We start from the raw sequence: 18,028 nt of genomic DNA on the forward strand, positions 1-18,028 counted from the left end.
GCACAATATTTGAGCCCACTCCATGAATGGACCTGACCCCTATCAAGCTTCTAAGCAAACTATTCAAAATCAGTCATTGTTCAAAAAAAATGATTCAAGCAAACTGATTAATGGACCGCACACGACGACCATTCTATGAACGCTCGTTCGCACATACATATCATCATTCACGAACACGTTCAAAAAATATAAGAGCGATCAAATTCTTACACCTCAAGGTATGTTCCTCGGGCCATATAGACTCACCCGACTATTGCAATAACTGTACACCTTAAGAGCAACAGTTCCTTAAAATAATCGCCCCAAAGCGACAAGCACCGTAGTCCACCAATCGGCTACGGCTTCTCAAGAAAATCATCACGTTCTAAAAACAAAGAAAAAAACAAAATAAAAGAGAATACACAGAACTTCCAAGTGAAATAAACGAATGAACAAGAGGCCAATTGTGTCATCAAAAGACCAGCCCAAACAACACTTTCAACGCCCCACCTGGGCGTGAATTATTTCAACGCCCAGGCCTGGGCGCCGAAAATGAATCCAGGCTCAAAAGGCCCTAACTTCTATTGGGCCCTGCCATATTCAGTCGGCTTGAAAATTGCCGATTTCTTCACTGAAAGTCGCACCTCACGGCTTTGTTAAAAATAGCACACTACTATAGGAGGTCGCTTGCACATACGAGCGTGACCCCAAACATGATTACAAGATGCAAAAACAACCGACGAGCCCCAACGCTTGGGGGCTCGCAAAAAAGGGGACTCCAACAAGGAGCGCGCAATCAAAACCACATTCCTAGACTGCGCCACACGCCATATCATGTGTGGATATATCGTTAACCAAAAATATACACAATGTGGACCCACTTATAGGACACATCTAATCAGGAAATATTACGACCCACCAACAGGTTGTAATCACAAAAGCCTTTCTACATAGGCAAAATAAGAAATTCAAAATGGGCTTGCCCACCCTCAGCGGGCAGGGTCTGCGTCACTAGCCGCGCAGGTCCTCAGTTTTCGAAAAATAAAGTCTTCAAATTTAAAATAGGCTCGCCATCTTCAGCCGGCGGGGTCTACGGCGCAAACCACGTAGGTCCTTATTTTCAAAAAAAAAAAAAAAAAAAACAAAATAAAATTTCAAAACAGATTCGTCCACTTCTATAGGACGGGGAGTCCCCCTCAGAGGGCAGGTTCGCCACCTTCAGCGGGCGGGGTCTACGTCACAAACCGCGTATGTCCTTATTTTCATAAACATCAAACAGATTCGTCCACTTCTATCGGACGGGGAGTCCCCCTCAGAGGACAGGTTCGCCACCTTCAGCGGGCGGGGTCTACGTCACAAACCGCGTAGGTCCTTATTTTCAAAAGCATCAAACAGATTCGTCCACTTCTATCGGACGGGGGGTCCCCCTCAGAGGACAGGCTCGCCCACCTTCAGCGGGCGGGGTCTGCGTCACTAACAGCGCATGTCCTTAGTCGCTGCAGCGATAACTTTTACTGGATTTTCCTTCGTTTTACTTCCTATAAAAACAAGGGTACTGGATTTTCCTTCGTTTTACATCCTATAAAAACAAGGGGGTTTTCTCGTTTAGCCAGCCCTGAAAATGAGAATCTTTAAAAACGTTTTACCTCGTGATTGGGCTTGGCCAGACCCAATTACACTTTACAACTTTAATTTCGAAAACATCTGTAGTTACTCCCAATGACAAAGTGAGGGAGTTTTCTACGCATCTTTAGATCCTTCCAATGACAAAGTGAGGAAGTTTCTATACTATCAGTTGACAAATCCCAATGACACGTGAGGGATATGTTGACACTTCAAGTGATGACCCTTAAGTCAAATGTTATCACTCGGGGGCTCGTGAGACCCTCGCAAAACAGGTCACATACACCATGGCTTGTGTGACGCACTCCGTCTAATAGTTTGACCATCGTCTTACTCCAAGACTCAGTCAAAGTGGGGGCTAACTGTAGACACCTACTTTTGTCCCCATTCCCGTAAGGGAAAGGTTCGATGATGAAAGCATAAAAACTCCACTTGACAACGCATCTCCTATAAAATAAACGAATCTCGATTCCCCATTTCATTTCGCCCGAAACTTACTATTTATGAAAACCTGCTAAAAATAGTAACTGCCGTAAAAGGTAGCTTCTAAAAGTGGCAAATCATAAAAGGTAGAAACCTGTCAGAATTAGGTGTTGCATTCCAACATAAATCCTAATCGAGATAGAAAACTGCGAGAATCCTATTCCTAATTGGATTCGGAAATAAGAGTTACGTATTAATTTAAATCCTAACGAGCCTAGAGTTCGTAACGGGCCCAGACGCATTCCGTCACAAATTGATACGCGCTAAAAGACTCAAATTAATCTCAAACTCTACGGATTTTAGAATCCGAATCTGACTAAACAAAAACTGCCCAGACCCTATTTTCAACGCCTGGCTCTGGGCGCCGAAATCTTCGACGCCCAGGCCTGGGCGCTGAAAATACCTGGGTACGTCTATTTTCCTAATTCTTTGCGGATTAGAACTCTGCAATTCTATCTTTCCACGAACTCTTCCCTATAAATAGGCCCCTAGTTTCGACGTGAAACAAGACACAACAACACATAATATGCTCTGAGTATTGACTCTAAACCCCTTAGCCTAAGCCTCTCGCTGCGAAACTGTTCACGCGTTCTGCCGCAATCGATCCATAAATCGAACAGAACGTATCCTGTCCCATAATCGAGATTCGTTAAATAAAAAGGAGAAATAGCAAAGTCAAAGTGGTTAGTTTTCTGAGAACCGTGACGCACCTCTCAAGGGTGCGTCGTGATGTGTCCCTTTTCGATGATTTAACTGCTTTCCTCCCCCTTTTTATGAACTGTTAAACTAACCTAATATGATTGTTCTATCACGCCTAACAAATATAATATTTTTGGGAAATCAGATTATCATGCTAGGTCCCTTAATGCTATTTAAATCAGATAATCACGATCGAGTTAGTATTATATGTTGCATATTGCTAAAATCAACTCAGATTAGTTTAATAGTTAACGCATGTCCCTTCAATTATTTATGCTGAGCTAGTAAGGATATCCTGCCTCTGGAGTTATCGACGACCGAATTACTCCTCTTGGTAGTTACAGTCCCCCGAACCCTCAATCTCTACCTTGCGGGTGTATATTGAGAGATCCCCACACCAGGGATCACAAGGGAACCTACGGCCGTCGTGGTCAAACATAATTGCACTCCCTTTATGTCACAATAACCGGGTTTTGTCAGTTTTTCTCATTGTCGTTAAAAACTGAATGGCGACTCCTATATTACTAGTCAATTGGGTGTATACTCACAGGAAATCCAATTACACTTGATTGAATAAAAAAAATCGTCACACCCACGAGGGACAGGTCACGCATTAGCCTCGCGCTTTTTCGACCCCCTCACAGCGGTTCGCAATGGGCAAACGTTAACTGCCGAACCATTATCTACGAGCGCTAGGGGGATGTTTTGTCCCTTGCATCCAACCACTAGATAGAGGGCTTTATTGTGGGCACCCCCCTCTTTGGGCAGGTCTTTGTCAGTAAAAACTATGGCCTTTTCTCCAGCATCTCTCGTGACGTGGTTAACCAATGAGTCAGGTGTGATATCCGTAGGCACTGAGATGAGGTCAAGTGAGCGAATAAGTTTCTCGCGATGCTCCTTCGAAGTACACATGATATCCCAGATGGTAATCCAGGCCTTAGTTCTTTTTAGTTGCTTCAAGAGAGGATTTTCAATGACTTCTGCGATGGTGGTGTGCCGTCCAGTCTCAGGTGTTTGTATGACTGGGATATCGTCCACGAGAGGTGGGCGAATATCCGGTTGGTATATCCTTCCGGATCGGGTGAGATTATCGACTTTGGGTTCCTGAGGGGTGGTGTCAATAAGAGCATACCCGGGCCAAGTTTCAGTAAAGAGGTCCTGGCCCGATACTTAAGATAGGTAGATATCTTCAGCATCATCATCCCACACACCGCACACTTCTCTCTCGATTCGATCCATAGGGACCACATCGAGTGGTGCTCCTTGGGGTGTAATGTACACCGTAGGGTCGAAGTTCTCATTTTTTGGTTGGTCGAGAGAGATGTGACAAGAGCCGAGTGGGCTCTTGTTGTTGTTGGGTTTGCCAACGTTAGGGAGATGTATCACTTCATCCTCTATCATGTCCTGGATCATGTTTTTTAGATCCCAGCAGTTTTCAGTGTCATGCCCATTTCCTTGATGGAATTTGCAGTAAGTACCTTCGACCCAATATTTGCTCTTGACAGGAGGGTCACGGGTGGGGCCTATAGGCCTCAACTTTCCTTGATTGGTTAGTCTTTCAAGGGCTTGTACTAAAGTTGACCCGAGTGGGGCAAACTTTCGATCTCGGACCCATCTTCCAGGGCTTCTTCGGGCGGGAGTCTTTTCTACGGCATGGACTTCTTGGGCTTGGGATGTGTTGCCCCTGTTGTAGGCGTTGCTTTTGTATGCGGGCTTACTTTGTATTGTTTTTGCGAGGTCATCCTCGATCTTTATTCCCACATCATAAACTCTTTTGAAAGTGTCAAGTCCCAGGTACCTAAGGTGTTGTCTGTAAGCCGGGTCCAGGTTGTCGATGAATTTTTGGACCAATTCTGTTTCGGGAGGCCTATTGATTAGTTGGGCCGCCTGGTCCCTCCATCTAGCAAAGTAGGTTGTGGAACCTTCATTTTTCTTTTGGAAGAGAACTTCCAGCTCGCGCATGGTGACTTGAAAATCCATGTTCGACGAGTATTGCTTGATGAAGACATTGACAAAGTCTTCCCAAGTGGGGAAGAGCTTAGGGTCCTGGTGGTAGTACCATTTGAGCGGCACAGGTTCCAAGGACAAAGGAAAGGCAGGTAAATACATGGACTTGTCCACGCCTTTCAAGTTCATGGCGTTCACAAAGCTCAATAGATGATCACGGGGATTGTCCGTGGCTTTAAACTTTGGTAAGTCAGATGAACTAAACTTTTCTGGTAGTTTGCCAGGAAAAGGTTCAGGATCGAGGGAGAAGTACTTGCTCCCCATGGTTTGCTGTAGGACCATTTTTTCAATCCTCTTCTCGTTATCGAGGTCATTTTTGGCTTGTGCAGCCGCTAAGGCTTCGTTTTCCATTTTCAGTTGGCCCATAAGTTGGGTCATTTGGACCATCTGGTCTCGCAATTCTTCGATGGACATGTTTGAGGGTGCGAATCGAGGTTGGGGAAGCGGAGATCCTTGAAATGAGGGATGACGGACGGAGCTTGGAGTCACTAAACCTGGTGTTGGCGATGTATCTTCGAGACGCACTAACCTTTGATTTCCAGATCGGCACCAAGTGGCAGTGTAACACCCTAATAATTCCTTGCTTTTATAAAACCATTTTCCAACTTAAAATAAAGGAATTACTAAAGCATTACCGCCACCGTGATAACGGTTAAGGCTATTACCAGAATTACGCAGCGGAATTAAATGTCAACTAACTTTTAAAAACCATAATTAATAAAATATCAAGGCCTCCTACAATTTGGAACCATAATGGCCCAAAACCCAAAATATAAATAATCCAAACATTTCAAACATAATTAAAATATTAAAGAAATAGTTTCAAAAGACGAAAACATGCAACTCTCCCAATCATCCCAAGCCACATGATTTCGATCGTACTTGATCTACCAACCTGCTATATTATTCTACTCCCCAACAATGCAAGTGCAAATGATGGATCATCATAGGGTCATTAAGGCAAAGGTCATGAACGGAAACACACAAAGCACGTAGTCAGCAAAAGCTGAGTACTTACAAGCATAGAGTAATGAAACTAAAGCATGCATCACTCACTAAATACCAATCAACATGCAAAAGCCATATAATAACAAATCAAACAATCATGAGATACAAGACTCGACTCTTGACTCGACTCTTTACTCACAATTTAATTAGAATAAGCTTCGAATGGGCCAAAAGAATAATCCACAAAGGGAAAAAAGGTGATGGGATCTAACCAAACACCAAATATAATAATAATAAAATCGGGCCATACCGAGTGTCCGGCCATACCGACGGAATTCCTGCGCATAATATAAGTGAAACAACGTCTTGTATCATTAGTAGGAGTACGAGCTTTCCGGCAAGACTCCCCCCATTGTTCATACTCAAGGTATATACGTTCCAAGAGTTTTGAAGCTTGTTCCGGTTGCACTTTACGTTTATTAATATTTTAATAAAGGCGAACTCAAGACTCGACAACATGCATACATACAATTAATAAACAACAACCAAAACAATCTTATTTTAATGCTTTAAGATTTGTGATCAACCAAGCAAGACACTTGTGATATTACTACCATGTTCCTCCTCACCAAAGTGAGACTCCACATCATGCATATTAACATGAGGGTTGTGCCCTTGCACGACAAATCCTAATTCATTTCATACATAATATTCCCAACTGAACCCTACATGTGCTGTGGCTTACGTGAGCTAACCCTTCACATGTGGTAAAATAAATAGTACAACGAGGTACGAATAAATGGCTCAAAGTATGCTAGACATCCCGTACAATAGCATACAATTAATTAATTCATCCCTTGCATGTGAATTGAACCATACATGCATAAATATTGAACAACATGATTGACAATGAAATCCATACTCATAATAATTTCAACATGCTTGTTCAACAATTAATTCAATAAATCCAACATCACAAAACACATGCTCGTTCACCAAAATAAACATGATTTCACATAATGTAATTCACATCATCAACAATCATGTAATGTCATTGACAAAAAGGTGTGGTCGCCCTAGACTTGTACGTACCTTGAATATCTAAGCGTAGGGGCCACTTTGCAATAACGAGCACTCAACTAGAAATCACCTCCTATCATCAAAATAATGAAACTTAAATTATTTCCATGTTCATTAAATTTCCAGCAACTTTATAAAATTTAAAACTTCCTTTAGACTTTAGAATTCAATCGTTTTTCATTAATAAAGTCGTCTCAATTTGCAAAATCAATCCCTAGTACAAAAACATACTTTTTCCGCCTTTAAAATCAATAAAAATCAACACTTTAAACCTTTATTCAAATCTGAAAATATAATTGATTATCATAATTAAAATCATCACCTAATTATGCTAATCAATTGACTTATTAGGTCTAGGTTAAAACCCTAATTTGAAAATCCCAATAACACTAGTTTAATATCATAAAAATCCATGCTTTATTACATAAACAAATCTGAAAATTCATCCTTTAATAATTAAAACAAACCTAATGAATCACAACACACAAATCCTCAAACCACGGTATTCATAACCGGTTCCCAGCATTTTAATTACTCAAAACAATATTAATATAATAATTTAAAATACGGAATTTAAATAGAATAGGTAAGGAAGAAGAGAATTATACCAATCCGGCCTATAGCATGGAACAACCACGAATTAATGTGATTGGGCGAAAAAAGAAATCGAATACGAACACACACACACACACACACACGTCCGTGTGTGCGCGCGCGGGAGAGAGGGGCGACGAGCACGGCTGGCGCGCGGGACAAGGCAGCAGGGCACGCTAGGTGCGCGCGGGACAAGGCAGCAGGGCGCTAGGCGCGCGGGACAAGGCAGCAGGGCGCTAGGCGCGCGGGACAAGGCAGCAGGGCGCTAGGCGCGCGGACGAAGAGAGAGAGCGAGCGAGTGTGGGTGTGAGGCTGGGCGAGTAAGGGCAGCACACAACACAACAACAACGCAACAAGGAGAGGAAGGGGGTGTGGGCGCTGGGCGCGCGCGAAGAGGGAGCGAGCGAGGGCGAGAGGGAGTGCAGCGCGGGGCGCCACACACTCGAAGGCACAAGGCAGCGTGCGGGCGTGAGGCCGAGCACGCGAGGGCACGAGCACTGCTGTGAGGCGTGCGGTGCCGAGCAAAGAGAGGAGAGGAGAGATGGAGTGAGGGGCAAGAAAAACAAAAGAGGGTTTATAAATTTTAGGGGCTCATTTAAAGATGGGGGAGTCCTATTTATAGGCTCCCTAATCCCTTGATGAGCTAGGCTTAGGAGATTTGAGTTGGGCTTAGGAAACAAATGATTGGGCTAGCTTAGGATTTAATTTAAACTCTTTGGATTGAGCTTGATTAATAAAACGAACTGGACTTTTTATTTAAAAACCCGGAGCTTTTAAAAATCATTTGCAACTCATTTAATTTCCCGACTCAAGAATTAAATTCGTTTCTTAATTAATTAAAATAATAAATATTCTAATTAATTAAAATACATTAAATACATTTAAATACTATTTAAATGCTAATAAATCGTAAAATGCTTTATAAATATAATAAAATATATTTATAAATATTATAAAAATACGAGGTATTACAGTCTACCCTCCTAAAAAGAAGTTTCGTCCCGAAACTTGGGTTCGGAAATCCAAAATTCAACTAAAACTTGAGACTTTCTGAGACTTTTCAATACGTTCATTTGCCAAAGTTTTAAGTTGCTGTACTCTTTACATGATTAAACAGGACAATAATAAGTGCAAATTCAATAGAAAGCACTAAAATGAGCATAAAATAGGGGAAAACAAGGTAAAAAGCGCGAAATTCTACCGCACTCTACCCCCCTTAAAAGACACGAGTTACGACCCCGTAACTCAACTAACCTCGGGAAAAAGCTCGGGATATTTCTTTCTCATTTCGTCCTCCGCTTCCCAAGTGGCTTCCTCAGATTCTTGATTAGACCACAACACTTTGACAATTTTCACATCTTTAGTACGCGTACTACGCACTTTGCTATCAAGGATTTTAACAGGTCTTTCCTCAAAGGTTAGACTTTGGTCTAATTCTATGGTCTCCGGTTGCAACACATGCGATTTATCCGGGATATATTTCCTTAACTAAGATATGTGGATGTAACACCCCGACAATTCTCTCTTTTCTAAAATAACCTTTTAATATAAACGTAGAGAATTATCAAGGCATTATCGCCCGTATGAAAACGTAACGGCTTATTCAGAATTTTGCAGCGGAAAACATAAAACTAACTTTAGGTTTATAATAATCGATTACAGGTTTAGTCCCAAAAATCAACCAACGAAAATAAGGAAAAATAAATAGTATGACAAGTTTAAAGTCCAATTAAACAAACCCAAGTCAACTTAGCAAATCAAAACTAAATACAAGCTCTCTATTCCCGATCCCAATGATGCAACATCTTCAAACCTGCAGATGGACAATGCTTATTGATCCTTAGAGATTACTCACCAAAGATTGGGTCATCACAGGATCAATAAGGCATAGCCATGATCAACATGCACAAGCAAAAGCACGTAATCAGCAAAGCTGAGTACTACATACTAAATCAATAATAATCTTAACATGATTCTATTAAACGAACAACCCTAACATGATACTAATGAACACAAACAAGGGCAGACAAAACATGATAGTTTGACGACCATACTTGACCAGACTAGACTAGGCTAGACTTTTAGCAATAATATTATTTTAGTTGAAATAGACAATGGACCGAGTTGTCCATCCAGAAGTCTTCACTAAGGAAGACGAGGTACGGGCGCGACTCCGTAACCTCGGTGACCTGCGATATCGAGGAACGTTTTAATAAAAATAGAACACGGTGATCAATCCGGTCCCAGAAAAGGCCATGGGCTACCACCATGAACCCCGACTCCTGTTTGTCCGTCACTTTAGACGTGCACAGTCTAAAGCTATTGCTACTCAGTTTCACTTTACATGATTTACAAATTGAGACTCTGTTATGACTCAACAATCACATAAGGCATACAATCCACATTCGTTCACAACTGTTTTTATCTTGGAATTAAGTAAGTGATTATAAAGGCATCAATCAAGACTCATCCCAATTTACCCAACCTTTCCTTTAACCATGATCAACCCTGTATATGGGTATAAAGTTTCAACTTACTAAACAAGGTCCACCGCCCTCATAAAGTAGTGAAAAGCTAAAAAGGGAACAATAATTAATCGATCCAAACCAACATATAGAATAATCTAGTGTTCCCAACCAACATGTTTGTATCAATCATCCATACTAACATGTTACAATTCTCATAATGCAATATAAGTTCAATATGTCCGTCCAACAGTATTAAACATGCAATTTCAACATAACCAAGTTCGTCAATAATATCAACATCACCAAGTTCAACAATAATATCAACATCACCAAGTTCAACAATAATATCAACATCACCAAGTTCATCAACAATTTCAACATGGTTTCAACAAATAGCACGCATTCCAAGCACACAGGTATGTACGTACCTTGTGTAAACAAACTGATAGGCCACTTTAACACTTTCAAAAGTCACCTAAAGAGAATTCCCCGCCTAAAACAACCAACAAATAATCCCAATCAATTTCTAATCATTGACAACCATAATAAAGCATTCTAAATGCATCCTAAGCATATCTAGAACCTTCCCCAATATCAAAACTTAAACATTTGATTTCCTACCATCATAATTATTGAACTAGTGATTGAAATTCGTTGAAAACTTTTTGCAAACATCGTACTTTAAATTTTCAGCAATATAAATTCATTTAAAAGCTTCACCAAGGTCAATCTACGTTCCTAGTATCTCAAAACAACAAATTCAATAATCCATACTCAACCTTCCATGATTTATAATCATAAAAACCTTGAATTTCATACTTTAAACAATCAAAATTAATATTTCAATTGATAATCTGAAAATTAATAACTTTATTATATAATTTGCATAATCTGAAATTTATAATTTAAATCATAAAACCCATAACTTTAATTCAAGAAAACATAATTCAAATTAATAAATCATGAATAAGCCCTAACTTAATTATTTAATTAACCAAAACTGAAATTAATTGGTTTATAATAACAACACCCAAATCTGAAAATCATATTCAACAATAAAAATTATAAATTTGATTCAAGAACATCATTTAAATGAACAAACTTTAATTAAAATAATTAGTTACTTAGGGTTTAAGAAATAACCAAGAATAAAGAGAGGAGGAGAGAGACTGCCGGCGAGCAGGGGCACGGCAGCGGCGGCGCAGGCTGGGCGGCGAAGCGGGGGCTGCGCGAGCAAGGTGGTCGTGAGAGCTGGTGGTCAGCGACGTGGCTGTTGGCTCGAGCAACAAAAGAACGAGTGAGAAAGAGAGTCACGCAAAAGGAGAACGAAAGAGAAAGAAAGAAGGAGAAGGGGAGAGAGGTTACCGGCGGCGTGGAGGAGGAAGGGTGGTCGTGGATGGCCACGATGGCGGCTGGGCACAGAGAAGGTGGTCGCGTTCGGTGGTCGAACGGTGGGGGTTGTTGCTGGTGACGAGAGAGGAAGAAACGAAGAGGAAGGGAGGATTGATGGGCGGCGCAACGTGGATTCCTTGACGATGCAGCGACTGCGGTGGTGCGGCGGCTGCGAGGTGGTTGATGCGCTGGTGGACGATGGTTAAGCAGCAAGCAAAGGTGAAGGAAGCAGGGTTTGGAGGTTTTTCTAATTCACGTGAAGAAGAAAGAATAAGGATGGTTTGGAAGCTTTGATTTTTTTCACGTGAATGTTGAAACAAGGGTAGGAATATTATGGGCTTATTTACTTTGGGTTTTACCAAGTTGGGCTAAGGTTAGAATTGAGCTTTAATGTTTGAATCCAAAACCGATTAGGATTGTTTTTCCAAATTCAATTGAACGTGTTTTCGTAATTCGAATTCTTTTCAACATAAAATTCTAAAATTATTCTTGATTGCACAAACCGTTAAAATATTTAGAACGTAAATAAAATAAATATACGTTAATTATATATTTATTACTATAATTCATAAATTCTATTTAAATATAAATAATATACGTTAAAATATATTATTAAAATTTTTAAATTTACGGGGGATTACAATATACCCCTCTTAAAAGAAGTTTCGTCCCGAAACTTGACACGAAATTTACCACGGTTCCCAAAAAGCTTTTAACTTATTCTCACTAGAGAAGTACTTGTGCCACCTATGTGCATTCTTTTGCCAACTCAAAGCTGTTTGTGTTACTAATGAACACTTTTTCTTATGCGGAGAGTCTATTTGCTTTGCCTAAACTTGTAAAATATGCTAAAATAAGCATAAAAATGCATAAAAGTGCCATAAAATAGGTAAAAAGCGCGAATTTCTATCGCATTCTATCCCCCTTAAAGAAAACGAGTTACGCCCTCGTAACTCACCTCAGGGAATAGCTAACCAAAATTCTCTTTCGACGAATTCCATCCTCAAAATTCATATTTCACTAAAACTACTAACTTTAGACTTTTCACAATAGATGACGAAACAAAAGAACAAGTCACCACGAATTAAATAATGCTTAACTTGCGCGGAGTTAATAGAAAAGTACCAGAATCTATATCGGCAGATCGTTCATCCTCATTCTGATTCATCATGTACAACTTTCCTAGAGCCTTATTCGGGTTGTTGTTATCATTTGCAGGCTTATTATAGTTCCCTTGATTGTTTTGTGCCCCTCCAGGCTTTGAATTTTGACCTCCAGACTGGTTAAACTTCACTTGGTTTCCACCTCCATTACTATTTTGTTCCTTTCTGTGCTTAGTGAAACACTCGTATTCCCTATGCCCCCTTTTCTGAAAATAGTTGCAGGTCACTAATTCTCCTTTGCAGTTCTTACCAGGGTGATTGTTACTGCACATCTTGCAATGATGCACTCTCTCAGATGGGTTCGAGTTGTTGTGGTGCCCCTGATTGTTTCCTCCTTGGAAATTTCCATTTCCATTCCCATTTCCGTTTCTATTCCTTTTAAAGTTTTCTTGGTTACCCTCAGCATTAAAATCTTTTCTCTTTTCCCCAATTGCCACAGTTTTCTTATCCCTTCTAGACTGCAGACCATAAATATGAGCAGCTCTCCCATACACTATGTCTAAGGATGTAAAGGTTTCCCCACCTAATCCCAGTTGAATTTCATCAGTCAGCCCTTGCTCGAACCTTTGAGCTTTCAGCTCCTCCGTAGCTACGACCTCAGGTGCAAACCTTGATAAAGCTATAAACTTGCTATAATATTCAGCAATAGTCATATTCCCCATCCTAAGGTTGATGAACTCCTGCGCTTTCTGCTTTCTCATAAAAGGAGGATAAAACTTCCCCCTCAAGGCAACAATAAATGAATCCCAATTGAATCCCTCAGCAGCACTTAGTCTAGTTCCATTTTCCTTCCACCAAAGGTCGGCCTTATCTTTCAGGTAAAGGACATCATGACTTACTCTCATACTCCTAGGGCAACTCACAGCCTCAAATAGTTTCTCAAATTCCCTAATCCAGTTTTCCAGGAAGGTAGGATCTGCTTGCCCCTTGAAATACGGTGGCTTAACCTTAGAAAGTCTTTCAAACATTTCCCCTGCAGAATCAGGGCGCTCAGTCCTCTCCTGGGTTAGCTTTTCCGCCAAGAGGCGAATCGCAGCAGCTAAATCATTGTTGTTGGCCATTCTAGAATGCGACCTGCAATTAGTATACTCTACTTTAGGTTTGAAACATCACTTATACGTTATCCCATACAATTTAATACTTGAATTGACCATAAAGATCGCCTCAACCAACAATGTTCACATTAATACACATCATTTACGAAGGCACGACAATTGTTTGCGAAGGTGCAACGATCGTCTACAAGATACAATAATCATTGAAAAATAATATCCTCAATAATTCACGAAAGACATTTACACACTGCATATAAGGCATAACATTTTGAATCATATTGGTCATGAGGGTCTAGATTGGCCCTCACTTCCTTTATGTACTCAAATCATTTAATATTTTTGTGGCAATTAAATTGATCCACAATTCACACTGAGTATGCAACCAATAGGAAGATTAATCCACGACGTACTACCTAGAGGTTGGAGTATTATAGAATCCTCAAAATAGAATAATGAACAATCCCTGGAAAACTTTAACTTTTATTGCTAACTCCATAAAGGTTTATTACATCCTTGAAAATAATAAAGAACATTTCAAACTTCAATAAACTTTAACCTTAAACTGTTGTAGCTTTGCTACTTATTCTTTAAAACTTAAAAGAGCTAACTAACTATTTATGACTTCAAAATCTTTGTGGCCTCTTGCCTATCCATTGCTCCTGAAACTTGCGGAGTGAAATTTAGATCTCAAGATCATCGAACTCTTCTTCAGGGTCTTCATCGGGGTCTTCCTCAAGGTTTGCATCTTCTTCCATGTCTTCATCTTGATTAGGCTCACTTGCCATCTCCTGTTCACTTTTGAGCTCTTCATCTGAATCACTAGAAATCTCAATGGTTGGCTCATGGGCCGCTGGGTTAGGATTCTCTGCCTCAACATCTACATTCTCATTCTCCACAGCTACATCATTTTCCTCTAGGTCATTATTTACACTTACTCCCATAGGTTCTTCTGTAACTGCATCTCCAACATGACTCCCTACGATTTTACCGTCTCTAAACCCACTTTCTGCCGCCTCAATAATGATGGTCAGAATTTCTGAATCATATTTCCATCTACCATCCCAAGTCCCATACTTAGCCAAGTTTGGAGTTCCATTATCAGAATGCATGTCTTTAAACTTTTCCTTGAGTTCTAGGTATGGAAACTTGTTAGGTAAGCAATTAATGATAGTGGCTGCTATGATATCCTTTCTCATTAAGATAGGTTGCCCTTGAACTTTAGCATAATATTCACATCCAAACACAATTTTCTTCACGTAAATATCAGGGTTTCTATATCAAGTTTCTCGAAGGATCCTATGTTGGTATACTTGGAAAGAAACATTTTATTCCTGAAATAAACAATTCAAGGTCTCACTAACGATTTTCTAGCCAAAACATAAACAAGGTTCAATAATCAATAAGTTTGGTGGAATCAAACAATTCTTTATGCACATGTAAATGTAACACTTAAACAATTAGCACATGCACATACATAACAATCAATTTCTTATCATTGACTAGCTACTAATGCACATATAATTCTATCTTATATGCCCTTCTTATACTACCCATCTCTCATAAACTAAAGCATTGAAATAATTTAAATAACAAAGTAAAAGGACGATGATATAAGAAAATTATAACATAGAATAATAACATAAATAAAATATAAAATAAATAAAGTAAAATAAATTAAGGAAATGCGTAGCGAATAAATTCGAAAATAAAGTTATTAATTCGAAAAAGATTTATATTTCCTAAATAACGAATTCTAACTCTTGAAACAACTTAAAAAGAAAATTTGAACGCCTTTAAAAAGTGTATTCATTTTTATTTTATTTTTTGAATAATAAATAATAAGGAAAATAAAAATGTCGAAAGTATCACTTTAATTCGAATAAATAATTTGATTTCGAACTTTAATAAAAATATTATATACTTTCAAACGAGATATAAGGAAATCGGCCCCCCAAAAAAAAGTACAAATTTTTTTATCACTATAATACGTAGAATCTCGATTTTTAAGAAATTTATTTTAAATAACTAAATAGTTAGGCGCCTAAAAATTTATTAAAATAAAACCTTAGCTTCTAGATACCACTTTGTAACACCCCGACAATTCTCTCTTTTCTAAAATAACCTTTTAATATAAACGTAGAGAATTATCAAGGCATTATCGCCCGTGTGAAAACGTAACGGCTTATTCAGAATTTTGCAGCGGAAAACATAAAACTAACTTTAGGTTTATAAATAATCGATTACAGGTTTAGTCCCAAAAATAAACCAACGAAAATAAGGAAATATAAATAGTATGACAAGTTTAAAGTCCAATTAAACAAACCCAAGTCAACTTAGCAAATCAAAACTAAATACAAGCTCTCTATTCCCGATCCCAATGATGCAACATCTTCAAACCTGCAGATGGACAATGCTTATTGATCCTTAGAGATTACTCACCAAAGATTGGGTCATCACAGGATCAATAAGGCATAGCCATGATCAACATGCACAAGCAAAAGCACGTAATCAGCAAAGCTGAGTACTACATACTAAATCAATAATAATCTTAACATGATTCTATTAAACGAACAACCCTAACATGATACTAATGAACACAAACAAGGGCAGACAAAACATGATAGTTTGACGACCATACTTGACCAGACTAGACTAGGCTAGACTTTTAGCAATAATATTATTTAGTTGAAATAGACAATGGACCGAGTTGTCCATCCAGAAGTCTTCACTAAGGAAGACGAGGTACGGGCGCGACTCCGTAACCTCAGTGACCTGCGATATCGAGGAACGTTTTAATAAAAATAGAACACGGTGATCAATCCGGTCCCAGAAAAGGCCATGGGCTACCACCATGAACCCCGACTCCTGTTTGTCCGTCACTTTAGACGTGCACAGTCTAAAGCTATTGCTACTCAGTTTCAATTTACATGATTTACAAATTGAGACTCTGTTATGACTCAACAATCACATAAGGCATACAATCCACATTCGTTCACAACTGTTTTTATCTTGGAATTAAGTAAGTGATTATAAAGGCATCAATCAAGACTCATCCCAATTTACCTAACCTTTCCTTTAACCATGATCAACCCTGTATATGGGTATAAAGTTTCAACTTACTAAACAAGGTCCACCGCCCTCATAAAGTAGTGAAAAGCTAAAAAGGGAACAATAATCAATCGATCCAAACCAACATATAGAATAATCTAGTGTTCCCAACCAACATGTTTGTATCAATCATCCATACTAACATGTTACAATTTTCATAATGCAATATAAGTTCAATATGTCCGTCCAACAGTATTAAACATGCAATTTCAACATAACCAAGTTCGTCAATAATATCAACATCACCAAGTTCAACAATAATATCAACATCACCAAGTTCAACAATAATATCAACATCACCAAGTTCATCAACAATTTCAACATGGTTTCAACAAATAGCACGCATTCCAAGCACACAGGTATGTACGTACCTTGTGTAAACAAACTGATAGGCCACTTTAACACTTTCAAAAGTCGCCTAAAGAGAATTCTCCGCCTAGAACAACCAACAAATAATCCCAATCAATTTCTAATCATTGACAACCATAATAAAGCATTCTAAATGCATCCTAAGCATATCTAGAACCTTCCCCAATATCAAAACTTAAACATTTGATTTCCTAGCATCATAATTATTGAACTAGTGATTGAAATTCGTTGAAAACTTTTTGCAAAAATCGTACTTTAGATTTTCAGCTATATAAATTCATTTAAAAGCTTCACCAAGGTCAATCTACGTTCCTAGTATCTCAAAACAACAAATTCAATAATCCATACTCAACCTACCATGATTTATAATCATAAAAACCTTGAATTTCATACTTTAAACAATCAAAATTAATATTTCAAAATAATTTGATAATCTGAAAATTAATAACTTTATTATATAATTTGCATAATCTGAAATTTATAATTTAAATCACAAAACCCATAACTTTAATTCAAGAAAACATAATTCAAATTAATAAATCATGAATAAGCCCTAACTTAATTATTTAATTAACCAAAACTGAAATTAATTGGTTTATAATAACAACACCCAAATCTGAAAATCATATTCAACAATAAAAATTATAAATTTGATTCAAGAACATCATTTAAATTAACAAACTTTAATTAAAATAATTAGTTACTTAGGGTTTAAGAAATAACCAAGAATAAAGAGAGGAGGAGAGAGACTGCCGGCGAGCAGGGGCACGACAGCGGCGGCGCAGGCTAGGCGGCGACGCGGGGGCTGCGCGAGCAAGGTGGTCGTGAGAGCTGGTGGTCAACGACGTGGCTGTTGGCTCGAGCAACAAAAGAACGAGTGAGAAAGAGAGTCACGCAAAAGGAGAACGAAAGAGAAAGAAAGAAGGAGAAGGGGAGAGAGGTTACCGGCGGCGTGGAGGAGGAAGGGTGGTCGTGGATGGCCACGATAGTGGCTGGGCACAGAGAAGGTGGTCGCGTTCGGTGGTCGAACGGTGGGGGTTGTTGCTGGTGACGAGAGAGG

This window comes from Spinacia oleracea, chromosome 3 (assembly GCF_020520425.1).
Source record: "Spinacia oleracea cultivar Varoflay chromosome 3, BTI_SOV_V1, whole genome shotgun sequence".
NCBI lineage: Eukaryota > Viridiplantae > Streptophyta > Magnoliopsida > Caryophyllales > Amaranthaceae > Spinacia > Spinacia oleracea.